The 12,432-nt window shown below is 38.5% G+C and overlaps 1 protein-coding gene across 1 annotated transcript in view; it reads right to left on the bottom strand.

The window, feature by feature from the left end:
- LOC106172985 (uncharacterized) overlaps nucleotides 1–1,017 on the bottom strand; it is a 37,012-nt gene extending 35,995 nt beyond the window's left edge. The window contains exon 1 of the mRNA XM_086994080.1: nucleotides 687–1,017. The gene's annotated coding sequence lies outside the window, so the exon portion shown is untranslated. The remainder of the gene's footprint in view (nucleotides 1–686) is intronic.
- Between the last annotated feature and the right edge of the window lie 11,415 nt (nucleotides 1,018–12,432).

The following is a 12,432-nucleotide window of genomic DNA, read 5'->3' as shown; positions in this document are numbered from 1 at the left end:
GACTTTAATACGAACATTGTCAAAATTATTAAAAAATACGTTTTTAAGTAATCTTGATAGTTGTTTGGGGTTTTATGATGAACTAGTCAATTGTTTGAACTTCATTTTCAGAAATAATCCAGTAAACTTGCTGGCAAGGTCAGCTAACACAGAGTGAATGAACTAAGTTCCATAAATAGTACTTCACGGTCATCTGATAATGGTTAATTAACAAAATAAGATAGATAAAATGAAATAAAATAAATATCTTACCAAATAGACAAATACACTGGTGATCTACATGAGACAGAGCCATATGACCATATTTTAACATATTTTAATGTTCTCTTAATTTTCTTTGTGTAAAGTTTCCCAAAAACGTTCCGAAATCATTGACAAAACTTTCCTGACGTTTACAAACGTTATTCCTAATGTTCCCTCAGTGTTTTTGTAACATTCTTTTGTGAGCTGGGTAAACTGTTCGACCTATATTATGAAGTACCAAACAAAGAAAAAAAATTTGTTTGATAAAGTACAGTGATTGTAGAATGATTTTAAACGCACGTTGATGTGCGCTATACGTACGAAACCTGGTGTCAAAGAAATAGACGCTCATAATAAAAAATAAACAGGACTTAACGTATTTAATACCGGGGATACTGATAAACTACGCAATTGAGTCCTCTAAGCCACCTCGTAAGACTTACAGCCATTTTGGTCGTCTCTTATGAAGCATTTCCCCGTGGTCTCACACTGGCTAACTTGCTCAGGGTTGTTCTGAAGTGCCGTGATGCAGAATTCACCATGGCAATCGTAACAGCGGACTGAAAGAAAATATATACATGCGCAATTAGTTGTTTTAATTGAAATATTCCTTCAAGATGTAAATCTATGGCAGCAGGGATTGTCACTGGCTTCACAAGTGCAGGGGCGGGTTTTGATATGGTAACCATTTCCTGAGAGTCTCCAATGATAGGGAGTCCGTTTCCCATTCATTTGTAAAGGTCAGTCTCGTCCAAGATTTTGACCCACTTAGGTCAGTCTTAGGCTTCGTTCACATGCAATGTCTATTTTCTAAATTCTATTTTCTATTCGCGCTATCTTATGATCACGGTCTGTGCCCTGAATATCCCGCCGCGTAATTACTGGCAGCGCGAGCCAGTTACTATAAGTTACTTTAAGTAACTGGCTCGCGCTGCCAGTAATTACGCCGCGGGATATTCAGGGCACAGACCGTAATATAATGATATTTGTAAACAGTGCTGTGTCGAATGAGTTTCGCTGAGTCGTTTGTGTTTTTAGAAAATTATTATTATTATTATTATTAAAATGCATAAAAGTAAACAAGGACAATTTGTAGTTAAAAAGTGGTATGCAGGGTATAAGGATGGTCGTGGGGAAAGTGGGTGACTGCACTCCCCTCCCCACCACCCCCACCCCTCCCTGTATCTGCTGTTGTCATGGATACTCGATGTGCTGTCAGAGGCTGATCCTGGGCAGAGAAAGCACCGCCTCTACTCGCGTTCTTCTCAATACCCTTCACCACTTCCCGTAGCAAAACAACTTCAGTGTAATTATCACAAAATAGTTTTTTTCAAATATTCCTGAGCTCTCTGTGGGTTAGATGGGCTTTGCAATTTTAGTCTAATTAAGGGCGTCTGTTTTTTGACTATCTGTTATCGATCCACATCAATGTCGACGTAGTTCACGTGGTCTTTATAATACTTTTACTTTAAAATGAATAAAATTTAGTGTCAATATTCAAGTATACGAGGATAAATATACATAAATTAGTACGAGGTAATCTTGGAGAAAACTTTACCAAATGTCGTTTTTAAAGTTAGTTATTTCAAAAAACAATATGAAAAGCTAAAATTGATGGAATCCGTAAAAGGCGATTAGAGTGACACCCTGCCGGTCCCACCACCTCATCTTACAGCGTGTTTGGAGCCGTGGAGCAACATGGAGCAGATATGTATTACGTCACGTACTAGACAAATACCCCTGCATATCACATAGGAGCACCCATAGTATAAGGTATATACAAAATTGCGCTTCAGAATTCTAAATCCCTTGTTAGCAACTTTTCATTCTCTTTTTCTGTACTGAGTTAAGACGCTTCTGCAAGCGCTGTCAGGCTGGGGATAAAAAACTTCCAATCCATTGATTTCCGTACTCTACTGGTTCCGAACTACACCTTAACAACAGTTGGGGTTAACATCACCGTTATTCAGGAATTAGTCACTTTCTGCTGGAGGTAAAAAGTGACTACTGAACAAACACAGGAGTGTCCAGAGGCCTGAGGACATGATATGTTTGGCTCGTCTTTTAGTTCGTGACTTGCAGGTGTAATGTAGTCCACGTTGTTCAAGGTGTGTACGGGATACAGGAACACATGAGCAGTTGAGGTGAGGCATAGCGATGCGCGGTCGAAGAAATAGAGGATGAATTGCCCCAAATCAGCTTATAACCTGTTGGTGGGGATGTGAGCTTCTCTCACATCTTGTGGCCATTTCTTTGTATTTGTGCAATGTTCGAAACAGCCAAGAATAAAATAAAATAATAATAATGATAATAAATAAATAAACAGCCTAAGTAATCAGACATAATCAAAACAGCTAGCTAGGCATGCTCGTTGTAAACGATTGAAGATGGACAGACACTGGACATGAAATAAATGAAGATGGGTCTGTTAGCGCTACCTTATGTCCCTTATAGGACGCAGAATCCACGTGAGGAAATGATATAGTGACTGACAAAAAAGTACCTACGGAGTGTCCCGGTGTAAACACAATATGAAACAAATGCAAATGGAACCGATTCCAATTATCCCGAAGCTACAAAAACTATGTACACGTCACTTGGCTTTATATGGGTTAGATTAATGAAGCCTTGCCGACATAAATGTGTGTTCAATGTTATCCAAATATAATGTATTCACATCATTTATCCACGTATCAAAGGTGTGTAACAGTGTCTATAAATTAACAATACCTATCCAGTAAAATTACTTCATGCCTATAAGATATTTAAAATGTTTTTTAAACCTATATGGGTACAGCTTTTGGTAAACGACAATCTACGACACTCATAAGATCTTGGTTTCGTCCTCACCAACTAAAAATTGCAACAGGCAGGTAGGCGGAACACAGGGATACCGCCCACTTAGAAATAAACATGCACTCTGTGGACTAGTGACTTGGTGGAAATGGAAAATTATCACCAAAATAACCTCTCCAAGATAATATCGACAGATTTGTGCGCCTTAGTTAGTGGGCAAATTCATTTTCATTTTGAATTTTTGCACTTGTGAAGTTACTGCCTTTATTATTGTATAATGAGCATTATTCATATCTACATCTAATACTGTACTCTATCCCTAGAGGCCTCTGGTGTATAAACTGTGATAAAATTCTTTCTACATCCATTGAATGATTAGTTAAAGAAGTGGTTCGCTCTTGCTATGTTAGCATTGTGGTTATATATGGTGACATACTAAGTGGAATTATTTCTTATGATATTTTTTTCCTAAAATGGGGTTCTACTAACGCTCTATCTTTGGTCCTGAGCGTCTGCATGTTATACTGAGTGTTTTTCAACTTGTGGAGCAAGCCACCAAAGCTGCCAAATATGTTAATATGAAATTTGTAGCTCAGATACTAAAATCATCGTTAAAATCCGCATAAAACGTATAATAAAGTAAGCACAGAGAAGTGAATGGTAACAGAATAAATAACAATATTAATCCCACAATTTTTACGAGCTGCCCCTAAAACAATTATTTCATTTCCGCTCATTTCTGTATGTGTAGAATTTTTTTTCCCACTTTTCAATCTAAAGAGCGTGCGCTCCGGTAATTATGGAAGTGAGATCAGACGAGGGTGCTGCAGTGGCCCCGGGTGAGGCGCCTCAAGCGGTTTGGCAGTTCATCCCGATGTTTTCCCATACCTGAAATCGCTGTCCTTAAATTCTGCTTCTGTGCTTCAGTCCACAAAAATGTAAACACAACGTTGAATAAAAGTGTTGAAAATTTGAGTCTTGACATTGAAATATTTACTAAAAAGGGGTTATTTTATGCATGAAAGGCCAGTTTTATGTGATTTTTATATAAGTACCCCAATTTCCTTCCAACAAGCGCATTTCAAAGTCAAACTGGCGGCCATAGAAGCCTTGTGTTGTTGCAACACGTTGTTAATACCGCACTTTTCCTAGTGTCTACCTCATAGCCTACATTACGGACATAAGCCATTGCCAATAGGTGCTTACATAATTTTTCTTCGAAATGTAAAAATTGAATTGGAAAAATCGGTGTGATTTCCATTGCCAGTAAGTTTTAAAATATTTATATATACTAACACAGCAAACTAATAGCAGTATAAATCCTTGTATGAGCACAATTCACTATTCCGCAGTTAAACTGACAATTGGCACTGAACGAAAAGTTATTCACATTGAGTTTTTTCAGTTGGATGTTACTTTAAAGTGTTTAACTTCCCAGTGACTTTTAAAAAACTGATATCTGGGAATGATATCAAACTAGTCATAGGTGGATAGAGAATACATGGATGACACGTTACTGCCAAATAAGGTAAATCAAAACCGTTTTTCAAAATGGCCGAACAACAATTTATAATGTAACAAATGGGGCATACTGAGACGACAGAAATAGGCGGTTTTCCATCTTCAAGAGGAACGCAACTAAAAAAGCTACTCGAATATATATTGAACACAATGCAATATACATTGTCACCATGCCGTGTGCTTCCGGGTGGATTCTGCCGGTGGCAAGGCGCAGTAAAATGGAATAGATAAAAGCCATTTATTTCACACCAGGCGTGTGTTTGGGCGTCACGGTTTATCAGTAAATAAGTTTCCATAGATAAATAAATAAATAAATAAATAAATAAATAAATAAAAGTGGCCTTTAATGTTATACTTTAATAGCAACGTTTTAAACATCCTCGCTAGATTTTATATTACTGGGCTGATGAATCAAGGCAAAGATAAAATTCATATAAAATAAAGTTTGAATAAACGACCATATTGCTGCTTTCACAGTACTATCTGTCATAGCCATGAGACTACAACAGCTATTGGTCTTGCCGAAGTTATTCACGAATGTTATTCACGAATATTAAACGAATGTTATCTACTTTGTACACTGAAGCAGGTGTGAGTGAAACAAAACAACGTATTATCACCGTCCAGAAAAAACGATTAAATCTTCAAACGGTTGCAACTACGGCCATTACTTACTAGTTTGTCCAAAGGATGGAGCAGTGAAGATAAGGACGAAGACAAGGACGCGGGCCGGCGCCGCTAACCCTGGCATGGTGAAGACGTGTTCTCTTTTCGATATGTCTACTTTCTCTCTGGTCTCTGGTGATTTTAGTCCTCCCAATAAAGAGTATTATCTGATTCCTAACTTTAAGAAGACGGTGCCAACTAAGCGCTGAGTCAGATTGAAATGCTCCCTCCGCCTAGATCTGGGAGCGTGCCACTGGTTCCGCACCGTTCCTCACACCACCTAGAACTGAAATGAACGGCTGATATCTGAGTCCACCCGATTTTCTCTTTTGATTGTCTCAAACTTGACTGATGTTAAAAGGGTAAAGTTGGTTACTGCCTTTACATCACCAATGCAAACACAAAATGGACCTTTTTAGGTGCTATCTAGTCTACTTAGTTGAGCCTAACTGGAGAGGCTTCAAACCACGAACAAGGAAAGCTGTCTAAATATTCGCCTAGCCGACTTTCCGCTATTTCAGGCTACGTGTAGAACGTCTCCAGCTCAAGTGCGGAAGAGGCTGTCTGGGGTCGGATTCCTGCTCTTTATCGCCGAGGTAGGGCGAGTCGGGCCACGCATAACTGTAAAATTGATCTCATTTCGATGAGACACGTAGGCCTGAGAGGGTGCGAGTGCGGTTGGTTAACGGTTTACGACCCGCTGCTGGTTGCATACGTGATGAGCTGCAGTACGCTCTACGTGAAGTTTGGTGTCGTTAAATTGTGGCGCCAGTTCACACAGTGCTTGATTCCCGACCGAAGAGTGGTCGTAAATTCTGTTGGCCGCACTCTTAGCATCAGCGGCTAAACAATTGAAAGTATTAGAAAATGAGTGAGTTGATGAGAAAGTCGGTCTTTTTAAGTCTCATCAGGAAAAGCCGCCACGGACATACGAATTATATGCTCCAAAGCTTTGGATTGCAATGAGGCAAAAGACGTAAAATATTTTAAACCGCGTTGAAAAGTCATACTTTTTTGAAAAAGTCTGCAGTATTTTAGAATTATCTGTAGGATTTCGCAAACATATTTTTTTTTAGAAATACTTGTTAAATACTTTAATCGTTTATTGTGTTCTGTTTTAACAGAGCTGATATCATTTTGCTTATAGCATAGGCTCAATTGGATTTTCATTGAATAAACTTATTATTATTATCATTATTATTATTATTATTATTATTATTTGAACCTCTCCAGCTCTTAGATGTTCTTCTGGGTCTTTTTTCTATGTGTCAGCTGCCTCCTGTAGCTTAGACACACAACACTTTTCGCAATATGTGAGCAGTTTCAAGTATGACCGAAAATATCATTATTATTATTATTAACATTATTATTATTATTATCATTATTATTATTTATGGAAAATGAACTGGCTTTTAGACTTGTACCTAAAGGCGATTAGATAAGGGAGGAAGAAGCGCCATAGAATGAGTCAGTTACCGTTGGAGGCAAAACCTTTCCCTTGGCCCTGTTACCTTGGGAAGGTTTATTACCATATACATGTGCAATCCAACTGTTTTCATTGAAATTCATACGATTGTTATGGTAATATTGATAGTTTGCTGTGTAGTGGTATTACTGCTGCCTCGGTATGTAAATTTGACATTAATAGTTATTGCAGGGAAATGTGGAGACGCATACTAGTCAAGAGAAGCGTTGTTTCGTTCTGAGCATGGTTTGTTAAAATCATCCCAGTTGAATATGTATAGGATTATATAAATTGTCATAGAAAGAAAGAAACCAAATCGCCATTCTAGGACACGCTTTCGGGTGACTGTTGAAAACGCTGGGTACACATATTTGCTTTTGGTTAGAGGTACGCTTAGGTACTAGAATTAAGAGGTGAGGAGCACAGTAAATTGTTCAAATAAAAGGCTTTCTAGTCAGGTTTTTTTTTAAATATAGATGTCGACTCTCTTCTAAAGGGTGTAGAATAAAACGTTGACAATCGATATGCATGTAATTGTTGTCTATTATTATCATACCCGAGTCTACACGTAGTCTGTATGCGCCAAACACTCAGTGACATAGCTGCACATTTCTGGAAGAGGACATTATCATTCTCTGTGTATTTTCGCCGTGTCTAATCAGAGAAGAATAGAACACATGACTTATCTTTAATTATTTAATCACATATTTGATCCCGTTGTTGATGCCCTCGGTAGATAATAAATCAGGTGGTATCTTCCTCTCAAGTACAATTCCCAACTGTACTTGTTTATTGCCAGATGATAGACCGATCGGCTTTTATTTTATCGTATAGTGTTCCTATTGTCATTGAGTATGTGCTTACCTGTAGGTGGAGCCACTTGGTGGTCTGCACAGTGTATTGTCTCCTGAGGAATAGGACAGGCCAAAGGCAGTTGGTTCATGGATAGTAAAAAAAAGGGAAACCCGTATTTCTATGTGTCCCTTCCTGCCAATAATTGTAAAGGAAAGGATACAAACTGGGCAATGAGACAGTACTGTGCACACGAAACATGCCACCGGAAGTTTTCTAGTCCCTTCTGGGCAGGCGGTCGGCTGAGGTCCATGGGCCCTCCTGCCTTTGTCACTGATACAGGAATCTAAATAAAACGTTAACTAGACTGAATAGTTTTTAGGCGCACTGGTAAATGAAATGTAGTAGGATTAAAGGCTCATTCATTACCTATATGCCACGTAGCAAGTCTGGCAGTCTGAACTGTTCTCTAAGTGTGTATTTTTTACCCGAACAAGATATAAGAAAATTTTATAACCAGGAAATATTTCCACTGAGTACTTTGAAATTCTGTCATGAACAGCAAAAACAGGGGGACAAAGTTTGTTTCAATCACTCGACACATTTCTCTCTGGCACCAACAAAACCCAGTCCCGAAAGTAGACTTGATATGAAAGATCTTCATTTCACTGCCAACCCGAGCACGCCTGCGACATATTGATCCACATGTAATAAAAGCGGGGCCAGTGCTGAGGTCAAAGACAACGGTGTATATGAGTGCTTGCCGCGGGCAGGATAACGGTTTTACTGTGTGTATACTACATACATTGCATTCCGATACAGATGCACATAAAAATGGCCTGGAAATGAAAGCTATGGATATTGCTAGGTACAAGGTGACATACACACACAAGGTACTGTAGGTGGAGCTGTCATCTCAGTCGTACCCCACACGTAGGCCGAGTATCACGGCTGTTAGGGAAATGAAACACAAGAATTAAATTTAATACAGAATTCAAATAAAAGATTACATTGGGATAATTTACCCAGGTGTTTTATTTTGTTTTAATTAATTTATTTTGTTTTTATTTTACTCTATTTTGATTTATTTTATTTAATTTGATTTTATTTTATTGTACCGTATATGCGTGATAAAGTAAGAATACTCGTTTTCCAAAATAAGCAGATCACAAAATATTGGGTGGTAAAAATATGACAGATATTTGTTAACATACAACACAACAGCTATGTACTATATTCGAAATTGTAGACCAGGGGTATATCCAGGACTATTTGAAGGGGGGAGGGTTCGCGGATGCGTAGCCGTCTCCCTCCCCCCCTCCCCTGGTATTTTAGAGGGCGAACGGTACCATATGGAACATTCTGTTTTAGAGAAGGGGTGCCTAAAAAGTTATGGAGATCGTGCTTTTATAATCTACGCCCCAAAAGTGTGGAATGGTCTACCACATTTTATTAGGAAAACAGAAGACTTTGACAATTTTAAATCTCTTTTAAAGACCCACTTTTTTAATTCTGTCTATATCTCTTAGATTTTATTTTAATATATATATGTTTTTTTAAATAAGATTGATTTTTAGTAGTGTACATTTTAAATGGTTTCCAATGAGAGTTTATGATTAAAATATTGTAGTCATTTTAATGATTTTAGTTTATTAGCCATTATTGTAAGGCGTCTTGAGATAGAATGTAAGGCGCCATATAAGAATCTTATTATTATTATTATATTATATGATACAGTTTAGAACTATGATTCAGCTGGTCAAAATTCTAATTTCAAAGAAATCGAAGAAATTGAAAATTATGCCAATCTCCATCCTCTAAAGTCTGCGATTGTTTTTATTAAATAAATACCTAAATGCAAATATCATCCAACACTAAATATTAGCGGCGGATTGATGGAATATTTCCCTTTCTTTTTGCTGGTAAAAATGGGTGATAATTTCATTGCTCATTATTTAGTAATGATGATGACGCCATCTGTCAGTATCAGTCTACATCAAATTTACGAACATAAGAACATTATCTTTGCTTATGTAAAATGTTATGAAAGGACTTGTACCGATTTATCATAGACTGCATAAATATGAATATGTCTTTACGGTAGTGTAATCTTTTTCTGAATTATTAATTGTCGGTTGTGAAGAACACACTGCTTGTCAGTTACTGACAGCAGAGTCATCATATACTACAAGTAGGTTGACGATATCTAGTGAATTTTACGACGTTCAGCAAAGCATCGTAATATGTCGCCCTCTTCAGTGTGCAGTGATACAGACTAAGCGTTTGATGGTCGTTAATGTTGGAACTTGTTTGGCAGGAATACAGCTATTAGGAACGGGTCATGATCGTGTCCTGGTGTTTAACTCACTTCAAAGTACAGCTGACCCGCAGTGCCCTTTACAGGACGACAGATTGATTTTTCACAGATAGTCACAGATATGTCTCTAGATAAATAGCCAGTCATTTTGGTCTGGATTTTTCGGTTTTTCTCTATATAATCTGCCACCCTGCAGGCCCGTAGCCAGCAAATTCAAAAGGGGGGTTCTTTTCCTGAAAAAGTGGACCTTTTTCAATGAGCTTATGTGTACCTAGATATAATTTTACCCAAAATGGACCTTTTCCTGACAAAAGGGCGGTTCTTTCGAACCCCTCGACCTCCCCCCCCCCCCCCCCCCGGCTACGGGCCTGCAGCCTTGTAGAGGGAAGACCAGCAGTACCTTTGGCACTCCTTAACTGCATTGCTGCTGAGACCACTGTGAATAAAATAGTCCACTTCACGTACACGTACCTCCTCGTCTCCTGGAGCGCAGGAATCAACGTGCAGTTTGAGGCGGGGAGGTGGGGGTTGGGGGAGGGGTGGGGGGTGAAGATCCAGTAACATGCAAGGAGAAATAGCGGCAACTTTACATGAATTTTGATATCGGTTTGCATATATCTCAACTAAAACATTGGTCGATATAAGAACTATAGAAAACCTCCTCTGGTCAAAAACTTGCACTGTATTAGACGTACTCATATCTTTAAGATATGTGAGACAGCTTTTATAAAAAAAAATAACTGTAATGTTAGGGACATCAATACGCGAATCATGACCCAACTTCGTTGCGCTGAAGTTCCAAAGAGAGCGTGTCGATGCGGGTAATATTATGATTTTGCTGGGTAAGGATCTCTGCCGGAAAGTAACGCTGAGGGGGGGGGGGGGGGGGGGGGGGGTAATGTTGTAGGGATGTTATAAATGGAGAATTGGAATTTTTGACGCTTACGTCAATAAAAAGCAATTGAAATCTAGCGGAATTGAGCCAAAAGAGCATTTCAGCAGCTCGAATGTCAAAACTGAGGTTCCGGTGGATATCACTTTCACCTTGCTGGTTAGTGTAACAGCTGACGCTGCACTCTCTGTGTACGTGTATGAGATAGACACCGCGTCTGAGATTTAAAAATCCTATGTGTGTTTGGCAGAGATATTCAATAGACAAAGAAAAATTATGTATGTGCAATTTGTCTTCGGTTAGCTGGGGTCTCGGTCTGTAATGTTACATTCTAAAACTGATATAAGTATACGTGCTGGATAATTCAATAAATGAACGGGACGCCCCTTCACCGACTGGAGCGCTTGTAATTGGAACAAAGTGATGAGCTCCAGCATTTTATTTAACTGCTTAAAAATAATTATTTTAGTATACCTGCAAATGTTTCAAAGTGATGACTTATATTGCATCCATATTAATATTAATTATTATTATTATTATTATTATTATCTTTGAATTAACGAACCAACAACCCAATATACCCCAGGTAACTGTAGGCTGCTACCTGTCAGTTTGGTAAAGGGGCACTGCTGGACGTGAGACGTAGCCCCAACCACTGCCACTCAAACCTCAGCTGACATGAGAGGGATGGGACGCAACCGGAACCTGCTACATGAACACGCACGGATTATACCTTACCTCCGTAGGCTTCGCCGTTATTATCATTTTAGTGCAAATTGACAGGCAATCCATTCTTCATTTTTAAAATGAAATTTATTTAAAGGTAGTTGAAAAAGCGAGGAAGAAAACATTTTATTCTTACAGTTACACGTTTGTTTTGGTCAAAGTAAATATAACAATGTCATGCAAAACCGCCGCCCCCTCTTGCAGATGCTTTGACATTTTAGGAATATTTGCAGTACCGGCCAATGCACACTTTAACCAGGACATTCAATACCTCAGCACCTGTGTCAACTACATTAGTTTTGGATCAATCGTTCGTTAAACGACATAAGACAATTGTCTCATAGTCCACTTTAGCAGCCTGGGCTGTCGGGTGACTTCGAGAGGACTAGATTCAATCTCCACGATACACTGATACTTGGTTTTCGAGGCTTGTGCGCATGAAGCAAATTTTAAGTACACTGTAACTCTCAGAATTGTTCTAGTGTGACAGAAATGGTAGTCTGCTAGGAACCGTAGTCCGTTCCCCATTTCTCTGTACAGTTATTCGTTCCATATATTTATCCCAATACTCCGACTAACCCTAATCTGAAATAATCATATTGGAACCCTGGACTTCCATTCCTAGGACTACCATGCCTGTCACACCGACTCCAAAGTGATACAGAGCATGAAAATTCTACTGTAGATTTTTTACGTAACTTAGTCGGTTTAGGTAGTATTTTAACCAACCCCTATTGGACATTTCCTTGTCTTCGGGTTCAAAGAAAATGGCAGTTACAGCTAGGACGTAGTCGCCCTAACAACCGATTTTAGGTGCATAATGTATGATCAAAAATCAAAATTATGATCAGAAAGTATAGCTTGTCCTCAAATAAATTAAAGAAGAATAAGCTTTTGTACTTGTTAAAGGTCCTACACTTTGCCACTATGATATAATCATCTGTCCATCAAATTATGACTCTGTATGCGTTTGTATTAGTCATAACTCAAAACGTTTTTAAAGAATGTTATTCA

This window comes from Lingula anatina, chromosome 8 (genome assembly GCF_051362555.1).
Source record: "Lingula anatina isolate TDL-2025a chromosome 8, LinAna3.0, whole genome shotgun sequence".
Lineage (NCBI taxonomy): Eukaryota > Metazoa > Brachiopoda > Lingulata > Lingulida > Lingulidae > Lingula > Lingula anatina.
Note: the sequence above shows the minus strand (reverse complement) of the source record. Positions and strands in the feature narration are given on the sequence as shown.